The sequence below is a fragment of the Hyla sarda genome, chromosome 2, assembly GCF_029499605.1.
Source record: "Hyla sarda isolate aHylSar1 chromosome 2, aHylSar1.hap1, whole genome shotgun sequence".
Lineage (NCBI taxonomy): Eukaryota > Metazoa > Chordata > Amphibia > Anura > Hylidae > Hyla > Hyla sarda.
The window spans coordinates 184,447,814-184,465,114 of record NC_079190.1 but is presented as its reverse complement, the minus strand read 5'-3'; the positions used below and the strand labels follow the sequence as shown (position 1 = coordinate 184,465,114).

At 40.1% G+C, this 17,301-nt stretch overlaps 1 protein-coding gene across 3 annotated transcripts in view; it reads left to right on the top strand.

The window, feature by feature from the left end:
* GABRG3 (gamma-aminobutyric acid type A receptor subunit gamma3) overlaps nucleotides 1-17,301 on the top strand; it is a 656,700-nt gene that overhangs the window by 298,236 nt on the left and 341,163 nt on the right. The gene's annotated exons all lie outside the window — the stretch shown is intronic.

Sequence of the window (17,301 nt, the reverse complement as noted above, 5' to 3'; positions counted from 1 at the left end):
AGCCCCCAAAATTTTTTTCTTCAATTTTGTCGCACAATGATTTTTTTGCCATTACGCTGTGGATTTTTGGGTAAAATGACCAATATCACAGAAAAGTAGACTTGGTGGCGCAATAAATAAGCCATAATATGGATTTTGAGGTGGAAAATTGAAAGGATTATGATTTTTAAAAGGTAAGGAGGAAAAAACGAAAATGTAAAAACTGAAAAATGCTGAGTCCTTAAGGGGTTAATATGCCTGGTTGTCCTGGATTAGAAAAATATAGTTGTTGTCAAAATTTGTAGCTGCAGATTTCAGCTTTGTCCTGTTGACTTAAATTGAGCATTTGGCACTCATAGATGCGTTTGGCATTGTTTCTAAAGGAATCATTCCTTTAATTTTTGAATAATTTAATATTTATTAAACCTTTAATTAACTTCTTAAGGACCCAGGGCGTACCTGTACGTCCTGAGTCCACTCCAGTTCTATAACGCGGGGCCACTGGCCTTAGCTGGTTGGGCCCGGCCTCTAACAATGGCTGGGACCCGTGGCTAATAGAGCACGGCACTGATCGCAGTGCCGCATGCTATTAAGCCTTTCGACCCAGCATTCAAAGTTGAACGCCACGTCCAAAGTGAAAGTAAACTACCCCCTGCTTGCTCAGCTGCCTGTTTGGGATTGCTGCGGTGAAATCACTGCATCCTGAACAGCTGTAGGACAGCCGGAGGGTCCCTTACCTTGCCTCCTGGTGTCCGATTGCCGAATGGCTGCTCAGTGCCTGAGATCCAGGCATGAGCAGTCAATCATCAATCAATGGTTTCCTATGAGAAACCATTGATCAATGTAAAAGATTAGTGTGTGCAATGTTATAGCCCCCTATATGAGCTATAACATTGCAAAAAAAAGTAAAATAAAAAAGTTAATAAAGATCATTTAACCCCTTCCCTAATAAAAGTTTGAATCACCCCCCTTTTCTCATAAAAAAAACCTGTAAATTAAAAAAATAAACATATGTGGTATCGCCACGAGAGGAAATTTCCGAATTCTAAAAATATATAATTAATTAAACCGCATGGTCAATGGCATAATGTCAAAAAAATTCCAAAGTCCAAAATAGCGTATTTTTGGTAACTTTCTACATCATGAAAAAATGAATAAAAAGTTATCAAAAAGTCTGATCAATACAAAAATGGTACCGATAAAAACTTCAGATCACGGCGCAAAAAATGAGCCTCAAAACGCCCCAATATGCGGAAAAATAAAATAGTTATAGGGGTCAGAAGATGACAATTTTAAACGTATAAATTTTACTGCATGTAGTTATGATTTTTTTCAGAAGTACAACAAAATGAAACCTATATAAGTAAGGTATCATTTTAATCGTGTGGACCTACAGAATAAAGAGAAGGTGTCATTTTTACCAAAAAATGCATCTTAATTTCAATTTTGTCTCAAATGATTCTTTTTTCTGTTTTGCCATAGGTTTTTGGGTAAAATGACTAATGTCATTACAAAGTAGAATTGGTGGCGCAAAAAATAAGCCATCATATGGATTTTTAGGTGCAAAATTGAAAGAGTTATGATTTTTTTAAGGTAAGGAGGAAAAAACGAAAATGCAAAAACAGAAAAACCCAGGGTCCTTAAGGGGTTGAAGGAACAGTCCCAGATTGTTGTATTACTTATGAATGAAAAAATGTGTGACCACCTCCTCTGGCAGAGCGTTCCATAGTCTCACTGCTCTTACAGTAAAGAACCCCCGTCTGTGCTGGTGTAGAAACCTTCTTTCCTTTAGATGTAGAGAATGCCCCCTTGTTATAGATACAGTCCAGGGTATAAAGAGATCATGGGAGAGATCTCTATGGGGTCCCCTGATATATTTATACATAGTTATTAGGTCTCCCCAAAACCTTCTTTTTTCTAAACTAAATATCCCTTACGGACAATTTGTCCGATTAAAATGTAACAATAGCGACGAGATCACCTTTAGAAAACAGGCAGACGAACTAGAGAAAAGGTTAAGACAACGTGCCTATCCAGAACATGTCATAAAAAGTGGAAGGGAGAGAGCAGAAAAACTAAATAGAGCTGAGCTATTAAAAGACAAAAAAAAAAAACACAAAATATAGAGGCAACAAAAAGAGAAAGATTTACATTTGTTTTTCAAAACTCACCAATGAATTCCATAATAGATAGAGCAATTAGGAGAAACTGGTTTTTGATCGAAGCGGATGACGATCTGAAAGAGATAGCTAAGTATAAACCCCGCATAACATACAGAAGAAATATCACTATAGGCGACACCATCAATAAAGGCAGAAAGAACAATATACCATCAGAAGAAAAAAATACATGGCTAAGTGAAATTACACCAAAAGGCAATTATAAATGTAAAAATTGCAATCAATGTAAATATAGTTACGAAACAAAGTACATAAGACTGGGACCAATACAGCACACAATACAGGATTTAATTACCTGCCGTACTAAAAATGTTGTATACGCTATCTTGTGTCCCTGTGGCTTTTTTTACATAGGGCAGACAAAGCGCCAACTTCAGATACGCATCAGGAAGCGTGTATATGCAATGCGTACAGGAAGACCAGGGGCATCACGTCTTCAAGCCCATATAAGAGAAGCGCAAGGGAACAATGTAGAAGTCCTGCGGTTTTTAGATCTAGAGCGAATAAAACAAAATAAATTTGAGCGCACTGACCAAAAACTTTTGCGTGTGGAAACTTTGTGGATACTAAAGACGCACGCAACAGGCAACATAGGGTTAAACGATAGGACTGAACTATCAGCTTGCTTCTAATTTTAAAACACACCTTTTTGCTTTCACGTCAGCCGGACACATGACTGGAGTCCGGAGACGTGATTGGATGGATATTGCACTTACCTGTGTATATATACTAAGGATAGATACGAATAGATATGGCCGGAGGAAGCACGTACAGCGTGCGAAACAGGAGCTCGACCGCTCATCACTATCCCCCCACTACCCTCTTCCTTTATTATATTGTAATGTGAGTATGCTTCAATAAAGAAGATTATACCAGCTGAGATGGTGAGTTGCCGATTTCTTTACTTCTCTTCAAGTGCCATATGAAAATTCTTCTATATCAGAGCACGACCAGCAGCACCCAGCTACACAGACACATCTCCAACACGCAAATCTCCTCCACAAACGCAGTGCCGTGCTAACTTCTATGTGAAATTTTAATCGTAAATTTTCCAATCCCCTTCTGGGAGGAGATCCTCCCTTCCGGGGAGCAATACCCTGTCTGTAACCCAATAAAAAATAACTTTTATTCCTATTACTTAAAAGGTCTAACTGTGATTGTGAAACTTATATATATTTAAAATGATCAGGAGAGACAGTGTGTCTTCTTGTATATGCCCACTTGGTGGTGCTATAGTACTGGTGTAGGAGTTATCTTGTTTCTCACTGTGTGTGGTGAGTGTATCACTCTGCTATCACACAGTAACTCCGCACCCTTAATACGCACTGTCTTCCTGTCTAAAATCTTGATAAATTGTTCTAACGTTTCGTTAGAAAACTAACTTCTTCAGAGAGCTGCCTAATATGGCGTTCAGTATGCGGCACTGCCTTTTATAACCCTGTATCGGCGCATCACTTCCGATGCGCTGAATGAAGGGTTGGGGTCCAATCAGAACCATGTCCTGATTGGACCCCAACCCTTCATTCGGCGCATCGGAAGTGATGCGCCGATACAGGGTTATAAAAGGCAGTGTCGCACGCTGAACGCCATATTAGGCAGCTCTCTGAAGAAGTTAGTTTTCTAACGAAACGTTAGAGCAATTTATTAAGATTTTAGACAGGAAGACAGTGCGTATTAAGGGTGCGGAGTTACTGTGTGATAGCAGAGTGATACACTCGACACACACAGTGAGAAACAAGATAACTCCTACACCAGTACTATAGCACCACCAAGTGGGCATATACAAGAAGACACACTGTCTCTCCTGATAATTTTAAATATATATACGTTTCACAATCACAGTTAGACCTTTTAAGTAATAGGAATAAAAGTTATATTTTAATTGGGTTACAGACCGGGTATTGCTCCCCGGAAGGGAGGATCTCCTCCCAGAAGGGGATTGGAAAATTTACTATTGAACCCATAACCCAATGGGACCATTGGTGTTGGATTTAAATTTTAATCATATGGACATACAGAATAAAGAGAAGGTGTCATTTTTACCGAAAAATGCATCTTATTTTCAATTTTGACTCACAATGATTCTTTTTTCCGTTTTGCCGTAGGTTTTTGGGTAAAATGACTAATGTCATTACAAAGTAGAATTGGTGGCACAAAAAAATAAGCCATCATATGGATTTTTAGGTGCAAAATTGAAAGAGTTATGATTTTTTAAATGTAAGGAGGAAAAAAAACGAAAATGCAAAAAGGGGGTTAAAGGGACAGTTCCAGACTGTTGTATTACTTAATATGCATGAAACAATGTGTGACCACCTCCTCTGGCAGAGAGTTCCATAGTCTCACTGCTATTACAGTAAAGAACCCTCGTATGTGCTGGTGTAGAAACCTTCTTTCCTCTAGATGTAGAAGATGCCCCCTTGTTATAGACACAGTCCTAGGTATAAATAGATCATGGGAGAGATCTCCGTGCGGTCCCCTGATATATTTATACATAGTTATTAGGTCTCCCCTAAGCCTTCTTTTTTCTAAACTAAATAACCCCAATTCTAATAATCCTCCTGGGTACTGTAGTCCTCCCATTCCCCATATTACCCTGGTTACCTGTCTTTGAACCCTCTCCAGCTCCACTATATCTTTCTTGTACACTGGTGCCCAGTACTGTACTCAGTATTCTATGTTTGGTCTGACAAGTGATTTGTACAGCGGTAGAATTATTTCCTTTTCATGGGCATCTTTGCCCCTATTGATGCACCCCATGATTTTATTTGTCTTTGCAGCAGGTGGCTGACACTGGTCACTACAGCTAAATTCACTGTTAACTAAGACCCCTAAGTCCTTTTCCACGTCAGTCATTACAAGTGTTCTCTCAGTTAATACATAATCCCAGCCAGGATTTTTCCTCCCCATGTGCATAACCTTACATTTAGCAGTGTAGAACCTCATCTGCCACTTCCCAGCCCAAACCTCCAACCTATCTGGATCCATTTGTAAGAGTGCTCTGTCCTCTATAGTGTTTACCACTTTACAGAGTTTAGTATCATCTGCAAAGATTATTACTTTACTATTCAACCCCTCTACAAGGTCATTAATAAATATATTTAATAGAACAGGACCCAACACTGACCCCTGTGGTACCCCACTAGTAACAGTCACCCAATCAGAATAAGTACCATTTATAACTAACCTCTGTTTCCTATCACTGAGCCAGTTACTTACCCACTTGCATACATTCTCCCCCAGCCCCATCCTTCTCATTTTATGCACCAATCTTTTATGTGGCACAGTATCAAATGCTTTGGAAAAATCCAGATATACGACATCCAGCGATTCCCCCTGTCAGTGTTTTGTCGTTAAGCCACATAGTTATCACTTTTGCCTTGGGACATGGTGCCCCATCAGGATGGGAAAAGCATTGTTCATCACCAAGTTTCTCCTGGATCATTGGAAGTAGTTGCTCCCAATGTGCAGATTTCCAAAAGTTGGAAAGTTTAGTATTAAGATCTTAAGGAAAGCAGATTTTTGTAATCCACTGAAATATTTAAAATAACTACTAACTTATTTGAAATCTAGGTTTACTTTTAGTGTATTTTACAGAAAGCTTAATAACTGTACCTTAAGTCAGGGCAGCCACTATTTAAATTTCCACAGAAATGGTGAGAATATGTTATATCTGTTATATGGTATACAATAACTTTTATATACTCGGAAACTGAATACAGGAACAGTAAAAACATAAATGGCAGATCTTTTAAAATCTAACTATGCAAAGTTATTTGATATAAGGATTTCAGTACTAAGTAAAGTTTTGTTTTTACTTTTTTTCTTATTTGTTAAGTGTACAGTCTAAAAAAAATTCCAGTGAAACAGAGAATTCAATACAATATAGCTTTCTTTTACACCAATATTCTAGCATTCATGTACACTTTGTAACCCACTATGCATTGAGTCTAAAGGACATATATTCAGCACCTTCACACATGAATATTTATAACCAGCTCTCTATTACTCAAGACTAATTTTTTTTTGCTTTCCTTCTTCATGTCTTATTCATGTACTACACCATGAATCACAAACACAAAATTTAAAGGATTGCAAATAAACAAAATGAAATTATGATTATAAATGAATTAGAATAATGTGTGTGCTTAGTGTTTGTTGTGCAATCAGCTCAGCATTTGCCATTTTATTGAACAACATAAAAATGATGCAGATTTTCACTTTGTTCATGGTTAACTGAAATTCAATAATCTATATATACAGTGACCCCCCCCCCCCGACATATGATAATTTCAACATGCGATGGCCTCTCAGAAGGGAGCATCAACATACAATGCTTTTGTATGTCGGGGCCATCGCATAAACGGCTATCTGGAAGCGCAGACTGCTTCAGCTGCCACCGGATAGCAGTTTACGGTGCCCCGTGTGCTCTGGTGATGGTCTCCTACCTGTCCTCGGGGCCCCGGAGCATCCTCTTCGGAATCCCCTACATCGCAAGTGCTCTCCTTCGTCATCATCATGTCGACGCGCACGCCATCCCATCATCCAATAGGAGTAGGCGTGCGTAGTGACGTGATGGTGGCGACGGAGAGCGAGGATCCTCGGTGAGCAGAGACTTCCAGAGCGGCGGGGACACCCCGGGGACGCAGCGACAACGATGGAGGGTGACAACCAGGGCAGCGGTGACGGGCCCGGAGCGGCGGAGACAGGTGAGCGTTATGTCCTATACTTTACATTGTACGGATCCCTCAACATACGATGGTTTCAACAAACGATGGTTAGTTTGGAACGGATTACCATCGTCTGTTGAGGGACCACTGTGTATATATATATATATATATATATATATATATATATATACACACACTTCATATCTTACATAAGTCCTCACATATCTGTAAATATTTTATTATAATTATTCATGTGACAACACTGAAGAAATGACACCATGTCTTGCACAGCCTTATAACACTCTGCCATGCACAGCCTGTATAACAGTGTTTAATGTTACGTCCCCTCAAAATACCTTATCACACAGCCATAAATGTTTAAACCGTGGCAAAAAAAAAGTGAGTACACATCTAAGTGGTGATGTTCAAATTGGGCCAAAAGTGCCAATATTTTGTGTGGTCACCTTTATCTTCCAGCACTGCCTTAAGCCTCTTGGGCATGGATTCACCACAACTTCACAGGTTGTCACTTCCACTCCTACATAACAGCATTTCAGAGCTGGTGGATGTTGGAGACCTTGTGCTCCCCCACCTTCCCCACAGGTGCTCAAAAGGGTATAGCTCTGGAGACATGCTTGGCCAGCCCAAAACCTTTAACCTCAGCTTCTTTAACAAGGAAGTGTTCGTCTTGGAGATATGTTTGGGCCCTGTTGCCCAGTCTCCAAAGGCAGGGAGTCATGCTCTGCTTCAGTTGGCATTTGTGGTTCTCTCAATGAACTGTAGCTCCCTAGTATCAGCAGCACTCATGCATACAATGACACCCCCACCACCACTGTAAACTTTGTACACCTGACTTGGTTTCCATCACACACAATTGACACCATCTGAATTCAATAAGTGTATCTTGGTCTCATTTGACCACAGGAAATTATTCCAGTAATCTATGTCATCTGCTTGTTCAACAAACTGCTTGCAGGCTTCCTTGTGCTTCATCTGTAGAAGAGGCTATCTTCTGGAAGACAGCCATGAAGACCAAATGGATGTAGTGTCTAAGCACTGGCAGGCTAACCCCCCCCCCCCCCCCCCCCACACACACACACACACACATACACACACATACTCTTTTAACCTCAGGAGAAATGCTGGCAGCACTAATGCACTAATATATCTATTTTTCAAACACAACCTCTGGATATGACACTAAGCACATGCACTCAACTTCTTTGGTCGATAATGATGAGGCCTGTCCTGAGTGAAACCTGTCCAGTGAACCATTGTATAATCTTGTCCACCATGCTGCAGCTTAGTTTCAGAGCCTTGGCAATCTTCTTATAGCCTAGGCCATCTTTATGTAGAGTAACAAATATTATTTTCAGATCTTTAGAGAGTTATTTGCCTTGAAGTGATATGTTGGCCAGTGTTATAGAGAAAATAGTGATAACACCACATTTAAGACATCTGCTCCCCATTCACACCTAAGATCCTGTAACACATGACATCAGGAAGGGAAAATAGCTTATTGGGCCTAATTTGGACATTTCTACTTAGGGGTTTACTCACTTGCAGGTTAAAGGGGTACTCCAGTGGAATTTTTTTTTTTATCAACTGGTGCCAGAAAGTTAAACAGATATGTAAATTACTTCTCTTTAAAAATCTTAATCCTTCCAGTACTTATCAGCTGCTGTATAATACAATAATACAGTGGAAGTTCTTTTTTATATATATATATATATATATATATATATATATATATATATATTTATTTTCCCTTATTACATTACGTGAGGGGTGTAGTTTCCAAAATGGGGTCACATGTGGGGGTTCGATTGTTCTGGCACCATGGGGGCTTTGTAAACACACGTGGCCTTCGATTCCAGACAAATTTTTTCTCCAAAAGCCCAATGATGCTCATTCTCTTCTGAGCATTGTAGTGCTCCCGCAGAGCACTTTACATCCACATGTGGGGTATGTTTTTACTCAGAAGAGATGGGGTTACAAATTTTGGGGGGCTTTTTTCCTATTTTCCCTTGTGAAAATGAAAAATTTAGGGTAACACCAGCATTTTAGTGAAAAATATATATATTTTTTTCATTTTCCAATCCAACTTTAACAAAAATTTGTCAAACACCTTTGGGGTGTTAAGGTTCACTATACCCCTTGTTACATTCCGTGAGGGGTGCAGTTTCCAAAATGGGGTCACACATGGGTATTTAATTTTTTGCATTTATGTCAGATCCTACTTCACTACTTGAAGTCAAACTGGATTTATCTTCTGAATGTCATCCATAGACCAATGGACAAGTGGAACGAGTGAATCAGATCCTGGAGATTTATCTGCAACATTACGTCTCTGCACAGAATGATGACTGGGTTCGTCTTCTTCAATACTGGAGAGTCTACAAGTTTTTCTCCTTTCTACATTGTGTACGGCCTTCATCCTCGTGTTCCTTTGCGTATGTCTGCAAGTTCTGTGGGTACTGCTGTCAATTCTTCTTACAGAGACATCTTACATCTTACAGTCAACATCTGGAACCAAACCAAAGACGCCATCTCTCGGGCAGTGTCCTCTATGAAAAAAATGCTGACACAAGGAGAAGAACGCCTCCTCAGTTCTCTCCCAGTGACAAAGTTTGGCTTTCCTCCCGGAATATCCGAATTAAAATACCATGCTATACATTTGCTCCTCGGTTCTTGGGTCCGTTTGAAGTTTTGGAGCGAATAAATCCTGTTTTCTACAAGCTCCATTTACCTCCTTCTCTCCGGATACCTAACTCCTTTCATGTTTCTTGTTTTTTCTTGTAGATTGGAAGAACTATGGTCCTGAAGAGCGTACTTGGGAACCTGGGGAGAATATTTATGCCCCAAGTCTTCTTAAAAAATTCTACCAGCATATCAGGACAAAGAAGAAGGGGCGTGAGGGGGGTACTGTAACGCCGGTTGGCGTCTGCCGACGTGTACCTTGATCCACCATCTTCCAGGGACGTGCAGCATGCACGACTCATTTTGCTCGCTGCAGACTAAGATCAGTGACGTCTGCAGCTTTTCCTGATGCCTCCAGCAGAGGTCGCACTGGGTCAGTTGCTCTGAAGATCTGTGCACTCCCATGATCTAGCCCTCTCACTAATCACACTCTAGTTCCTGTTATATAAGGAGCCTCTGAACTTCCAGTCTGTGCCTGATCTTCTACTGTTTACACTTTGAGCTAGGCACCTGCTATCTGACTTGCTGTATCCAGTTTATTGACCTCAGCCTGTTTCTGACTTTGTTCCTGCTCTATCCTCTGTTTCTGCTTTGCCTCTCCTGCATTGATTCGGACTGCCTGACCATTCTACTTGCTGGTGGAGATATTACTTCTACTTCACCTGCACACTTACAGCTCTGCTGTATCTTGCTAAAAACACCATCTGGTGTCAGCCAGCTCCTTCTGCGGTGACCTCTCCTTCCAGAGTTCCAGATCTGCTACTGCCAGCCGTCATCTAGCCATCTAATCGAGGCTGTTTCTATCTGGATTCTGGCTAAAAAAGAACTATGCACGTGAGACAGAGGGTTCACACCCCGTGGAACGTTATACATATAGTAGCACAACTAGTAAAAAAATATATATTCAACTTTATATTACATTTATTTTTAAAACAATTTATTTTTATCAAGAAGATGTAAAAAACTGAAAAACTAGAAGCACAATAAAAGTGCTTCTAAATTAACCCCTTAAGGACTGAGCCCTTTTTCACCTTAAGGATTCGGCCATTTTTTGCAATTCTGACCACTGTCACTTTAAACATTAATACCTCTGGAATGCTTTTAGTTATCATTCTGATTCCGAGATTGTTTTTTCGTGACATATTCTACTTTAACATAGTAGTAACATTTTGTGGTAACTTGCATCCTTTCTTGGTGAAAAATCCCAAAATTTTATGAAAAATTAGAAAATTTAGCATTTTTCTAACTTTGAAGCTCTCTGCTTGTAAGGAAAATGGATATTCCAAATAATTTTTTTTATTCACGTTTCCAATATGTCTACTTTTTGTTTGCATCATAAAATTGACATGTTTTTACTTTTGGAAGACACCAGAGGGCTTCAAAGTTCAGCAGCAATTTTCCAATTTTTCACAAAATTTTGAAACTTGCTTTTTTTCAGGGATCAGTTCAGGTTTGAAGTGGATTTGAAGGGTCTTCATATTAGAAATACCCCACAAATTACCCCATTTTAAAAACTGCACCCCCCAAAGTATTCAAAATGACATTCAGTCAGCGTTTTAACCCTTTAGGTGTTTCACAGGAATAGCAGCAAAGTGAAGGAGAAAATTCACCATCTTCATTTTTTACACTCTCATGTTCTTGTAGACCCAATTTTTGAATTTTTGCAAGGGGTAAAAAGGAGAACATTTTTACTTTTATTTGAAACCCAATTTCTCTCGAGTACGCACATACATCATATGTCTATGTTAATTGTTCGGCGGGCGCAGTGGAGGGCTCAGAAGGGAAGGAGCGACAAATGGTTTTTGGGGGGCATGTCACCTTTAGGAAGCCCCTATGGTGCCAGAACAGCAAAAAAACAAAAAAAAAACACATGGCATACCATTATGGAAACTAGACCCCTCGGGGAACATAACAAGGGGTAAAGTGAACCTTAATACCCCACATGGGTTTCATGACTTTTGCATAAGTAAAAAAAAATAATTTTTTTTTTCTAAAATGCTTGTTTTCCCCAAAAAAATTTAATTTTTAAAAAGGGTAATAGCCGAAAATATGCCCCAAAATTTGAAGCCCAATTTCTCCCGATTCAGAAAACACCCCATATGGGGGTTAAAAGTGCTCTGCTGGCGCACTACAGGTCTCAGAAGAGAAGGAGTCACATTTGGCTTTTTGGAAGCAAATTTTGCTCTGGGGGCATGCCGCATTTAGGAAGCCCCTATGGTGCCTGGACAGCAAAAAAAAAAAAAAGCCACATGGCATACTATTTTGGAAACTAGACCCCTCGGGGAACGTAACAAGGGGTTAAGTGAACCTTACTACCCCACAGTTGTTTCACGACTTTTGCATATGTTTTTCTTTATCTAAAATGCTTCTTTTCCCAAAAATTTTACATTTAAAAAAAGGGTAAAAGCAGAAAAGACCCCCCAAAATTTGTAACACAATTTTCTCCCGAGTACGACGATACCCCATATGTGATCCTAAACTGTTGCCTTGAAATACGACAGGGCTCCAAAGTGAGAGCGCCATGCGCATTTGAGGCCTAAATTAGGGATTGCATAGGGGTGGACATAGGGATATTCTACGCCAATGATTCCCAAACAGGGTGCCTCGAGCTGTTGTATAACTCCCAGCATGCCTGGACAGTCAGTGGCTGTCTGGTAATACTGGGAGTAGTTGTTTTGCAACAGCTGGAGGCTCCGTTTTGGAAACAGTGGCGTACCAGACGTTTTTCATTTTTATTGGGGAGGGGAGGGGGGCTGTGTAGGGGCATGTGTATATGTAGTGTTTTTTACTTTTTATTTTATTTTGTGTTAGTGTAGTGTAGTGTTTTTAGGGTACAGTCGTACAAGCGGGGGTTCACAGTAGTTTCTCGCTGGCAGTTTGAGCTGTACATTCACATTGGGGGGGGGGGGGAGAAACATCAAGCTGTTGCAAAACTACAACTCCCAGCATGTACGGTCTATCAGTGCATGCTGGGTGTTGTAGTTTTGCAACAGCTGGAGGCACACTGGTTGTGAAACACCGAGTTTGGTAACAAACTCAGTGTTCTGCAACCAGTGTGCCTTCAGCTGTTGCAAAAGCTACAACCCCCAGCATGTACGGACAGCGGAAGGGCATGCTGGGTCTTGTAGTTATGCAACTGCTGGAGGCATACTACTTTGGCCGGGGATGCTGGGGATTGTAGTTATGCAACAGCTGGAGACACACTGGTTTGCTACTTAACTCAGTGTTTCACAACCAGTGTGCCTTCAGCTGTTGCAGAACTACAACTCTCAGCAGTCACCGACAGCCAACGGGCATGCTGGGAGTTGTAGTTATGCAACCAGCAGGTGCACCACTACAACTCCCAGCATGCACTTTAGCTGATTGTGCAAGCTGGGAGTTGTAGTTATACAACAGCTGAAGGTACACTTTTCCATAGAAAAAAATGTGCCTCCAGCTGTTGTAAAACTACAAGTCCCAGCATGCCCATAAGGGAATGCTGGGAGCTGTGGTGGTCTGCCTCCTGCTGTTGCTGTTGCCCTTTTTGCATGCTGGGAGCTGTTGCTAACCAACAGCAGGAGGCTGTCACTCACCTCCTACTGCTGCTCCGGGACACAGGTCAGTCCCTCGCCACCGCCGCCGCCGCTCCTGGGGCCCCGATCCCAACATTGACCCCAGCTCCCGGGGTCCACGTCCCGCACCCGCTCACGTGCTCCGGAAGAGGGGCGTAGCGGGTTGCGGGAGTGACACCTGCAGCAGGTGCCCTGATTGGTCGGCCGGTAAACCAGCCGACGAATCAGGGCGATCGTGAGGTGGCAGCAGTGCCACATCACCCCTGCTGGCTATGGCTGTTCGGTGCCGTCAGAGATGGCCCCGAACAGCCTGTAATTCCGGGTCACAGGGTCACTGGAGACCCAATTGACCCGGAATCTGCCGCAGTTAGCTGGGCTGAATTGTCCAGCGATCTGCGGCCATCGCCGACATGGGGGGTCATCATGACCCCCCTGGGCGATATGCCGCGATGCCTGCTGAACGATTTCAGCAGGCATCGGGCACCAGCTCCCCTTCGGCTAGCGGCGGGGGGCCGGGATTTGACAGGACGTACTCAAATGTCCTGAGTCCTTAAGGACTCGGAAAAGGGGCCATTTGAGTAAGTCCTGCGTCCTTAAGAGGTTAAGGAACTGGTATTATGCTTGCTCCATTCATCTCCCAAGTTTTGAAGAGCATACTGAGTTTTTTTTTTTTTGCATCCTGCAAAAGAAACTAGAGGGAAAATGGGCATTCATTTTAAATGAAACAAATGCATCCACTAGTGCATGACTTAATCATTGCTGGAAGGCAGGCAGCAGCAACCAAGATAATGTTTTTAAATAGCTTTTAAATATACATAAAAGCCTTACTTTGTCACATTCTGCAGTTTAGTCAGCTGTATGTGTAGATAAATTACCTGCATTTAATTTTAATGTCAATTAGCAGATCTGAAGTTCAATATGTTGCAATTTTATTGTAAAGGGAAAGAGTGGGAAAATAAATATTATTCCCATTTTAAGAGAATTTTACAACAATAATGAGAACTGAATGAGAAAATGTGTGAGTTTCTGGCTCATTATAGGCTTTGGATTTAAATGACATATTAACAAAAATGTGTTTTGACTATATCATAAAAATATCATCATCTAACAGAAAATGGATGCAATACCTGTCTGGGGAAATATAAATGACTTTTAGTTAAATCTATTCTCTTTGAGCATTTGAAAGCTAAAAAGAAAAGGAGAAGAAGCTCATAAGGCTGTTTTAGCAGATGATTACTGCGTAGTTATAAGGAGTGATCACTGCTTTTTAGGATATGTTCCCAAACAGTGTTATTGGCCATTTTTGGAGAATTAAAATATTAAAACATTTTCAGTGTATCTTATTTAAAATGATGCGTCCGTATAATTGCGTAACTAATGTGCTCTGTGTAAGTCTATGGGAAAGTGATTGTCTTTGCACATAGTACATATAAAAATAGATTTTTTTTTTACATTTGTAAAAATAGGTGAAAGGTCATTTTTTTAAATATACTATACCTACAGACAACCATTTTCCCATAAACTTGTATAGAGCACATTCATTTAGCAAAAAAGGAATGCAAATTTTGTTAGGTCTCATTTACCAAAAAAAAAACTGTTCTTGGCATACAGGTTTTGTTGGACCCCAATAATGTCTAAAAAATGGTTAAAAAAAATGAACAATAAAAAAAAAAAATTCAATAGCCAAAAAGGGGCTAAAATAGATTTTCCAGATGGCAAGAAAATATCTAAAAGTTTCAGACTTTCATTTATTTTGTCTTTACAATGTAGCTTTATTTAGCATTAACTATGACAAAAAACTGGGAACATAATCTATTCATCTCTTATCTTGTATTTGTATTTAAATACTCTTCTTCAATTTTGAACTGCACAAGAAATGAATAAAGAATCCTTTGTACATAGGCATGTAAGGGGTAACACACCTTTCTATACAGTTCTAGAAGTATTTAAATTAGGTCAAAGTTGTTAAATTGCCACTATATGGCAACTGAATATTAAGCCTTTGATCTATTAGAAGAGTACACGTTCACTCCGTGGTGTATGATTATTAGACCATCACAACAATGAACCAATAGATCTGTAATCTAACCATGTTCCTCGCCTTTAACTTAATTCAGTTGAATTTGATTCATATGTCACTTTTGTAAGAGAAAAACATTGAGTGAGATTTATCAAGGGATTTAAGTAGCTTTTTTTTGCTTAAAAAAGTCACACAAAAAGTTGCACGTGTGCCTAAGCAATTTTTTGTGCGACTTTTGTGGGTAAGCAAAAAAATACCAATCTGCACTACCTAAGCAAGTTTCAGTTTTTACTGCAGTGATCCTGGATTTATCGTTGCGAAAGTCACAGGTAAGCAAATGAAAGTTGCAAACCCCCTTCAAAAAGTTGCAAGTGTAAGCAAGGTCAGACCTGGCTTACAAACTTGCCTATGACAGCATTTTACTGTAAGGGCATGCTGGGTTTTGTAGTCATGCGATGCGGGCGGGAAATGTGCAGGTTGGTTACAATAAATGTACTAACCTATATTCCTTGTTTTTTTGTTTTCCTTCTCATTTCAGATCCATGTATCCTGTGGACTACAACGATGACCAGTGTGTTTTTTTTTATGTTAATAAAATGGTTAATGAGGGAGTGTTTTTTGGAATAAAAGTTTTTTAAACATGTATAATTTTTTATTTATTTATTTTTTAATTACTTTACAGGCTTAGTAGTGGAAGCCGTCTTATGGACAGAATCCATTACTAAGCCGGGGCTTGGCGTTAGCCCCAAAAACAGCTAGCGCTAACCCCCAATTATTACCCTGGTACCCACCACCACAGGGGTGCCAGAAAGAACTGATACCAACAGGCCTGGAGCATCAAATATGGTGCTCCTGGACCTAGGCGGTAACAGGCTGCCATTATTTATATGAGTTTTTATTTTATTATTTAATTATTTTTTGGGGGAAAAACACATAGGGTTCCCTGTATTATTATTCTCAGCCAAATACCAACCAAGCAGCAACAGCCTGACGTTACCAGGGTGAGTGAGGACTTTTGTTACTGGCCCACCACAGCCTAAATAATGCCAGCCTGTTACCGCCTGAGCCCAGGAGCACCATTTTTGATGCTCCAGGCCTGTTAGTACCGACTCTTCCCGACACCCCTATGGCGGTGGGTACCAGGGTAATAATCGGGGTTAGCACTAGCTGTTTTTAGGGCTAACACTAAGACGGCTTCCACTACTAAGCCTGTAAAGTAAATTTTAAAAAAAGACATTTAAAAACTTTTATTCCCCAAAAAACTCCCCCACAAGCCCTTGTTACAAAATGTTGTTAATATTAAACAAAAAAAGCTGGTCATCGTAGCCCACCAAATCTGAAGTGGCCCACAGGATAGACGGATCTTAAATGAGAAGAAAAGAGAAAAAATGGGGGAAAGTAGTAAAAAAAAAATTTATAAACACACATACATTTTTTTTGCTTGTGTGCTAAGAAAATGGTATTCCAAAGTGATTTTATTGGTTTTTGCTTATGTGAGCCAAATTTATCAACCCCCTGTGATAGTATGATAAATATGTCACACATAAGCAAACCCAAAGCAAAAAAAAGTAAATGCCTACAGAACTCGCTTTACCAAAGCAACAATGATAAATCTCCCCCATTGTCTTTAAAGGGTACCTCTCATCAGAAAAAACTTTTGATATATTATAGATTAATGTATGCAGAATAACTTTACAATTGCATGTTATTAAAAAATATGCTTCTTTCTATTTAATTTTCCACTTTGAAGAAATGACCACTAGGGGTCTCCCTACCAGTCCTGACAGCAAGCATTTCAGACTCATTCTGGAGTCCTAAACACTACGAGCTGCCAATCTGCTTTGTTCACAAAGGAGAACACTCAGAGCTGCCAGCCTGCTTTGTTCACAGCCTGTTTGGCTGTGAACAAAGCAGGCTGGCAGCTCTGAGTGTTTAGGACTCCAGCATGAGTCAGAAATGCTTGCTGACAGGACTGATTGGGAAAAATACAATAGAAAGAAGCATATTTTTCATTAACATGCTATTGGAAAGTTATTCAACATTCATTAATCTAAAATATATCAAAAGTTTATTTGATGAGAGGTACCCTTTTAGGAATTAGTGACCTGCTGTATACAGATTATGCGATCATGTCTTTTCATGTTAATAACAAAACTAGAACCTATATAAAATATAAAATAGTAATTCGACCCATTTTTTGTTGT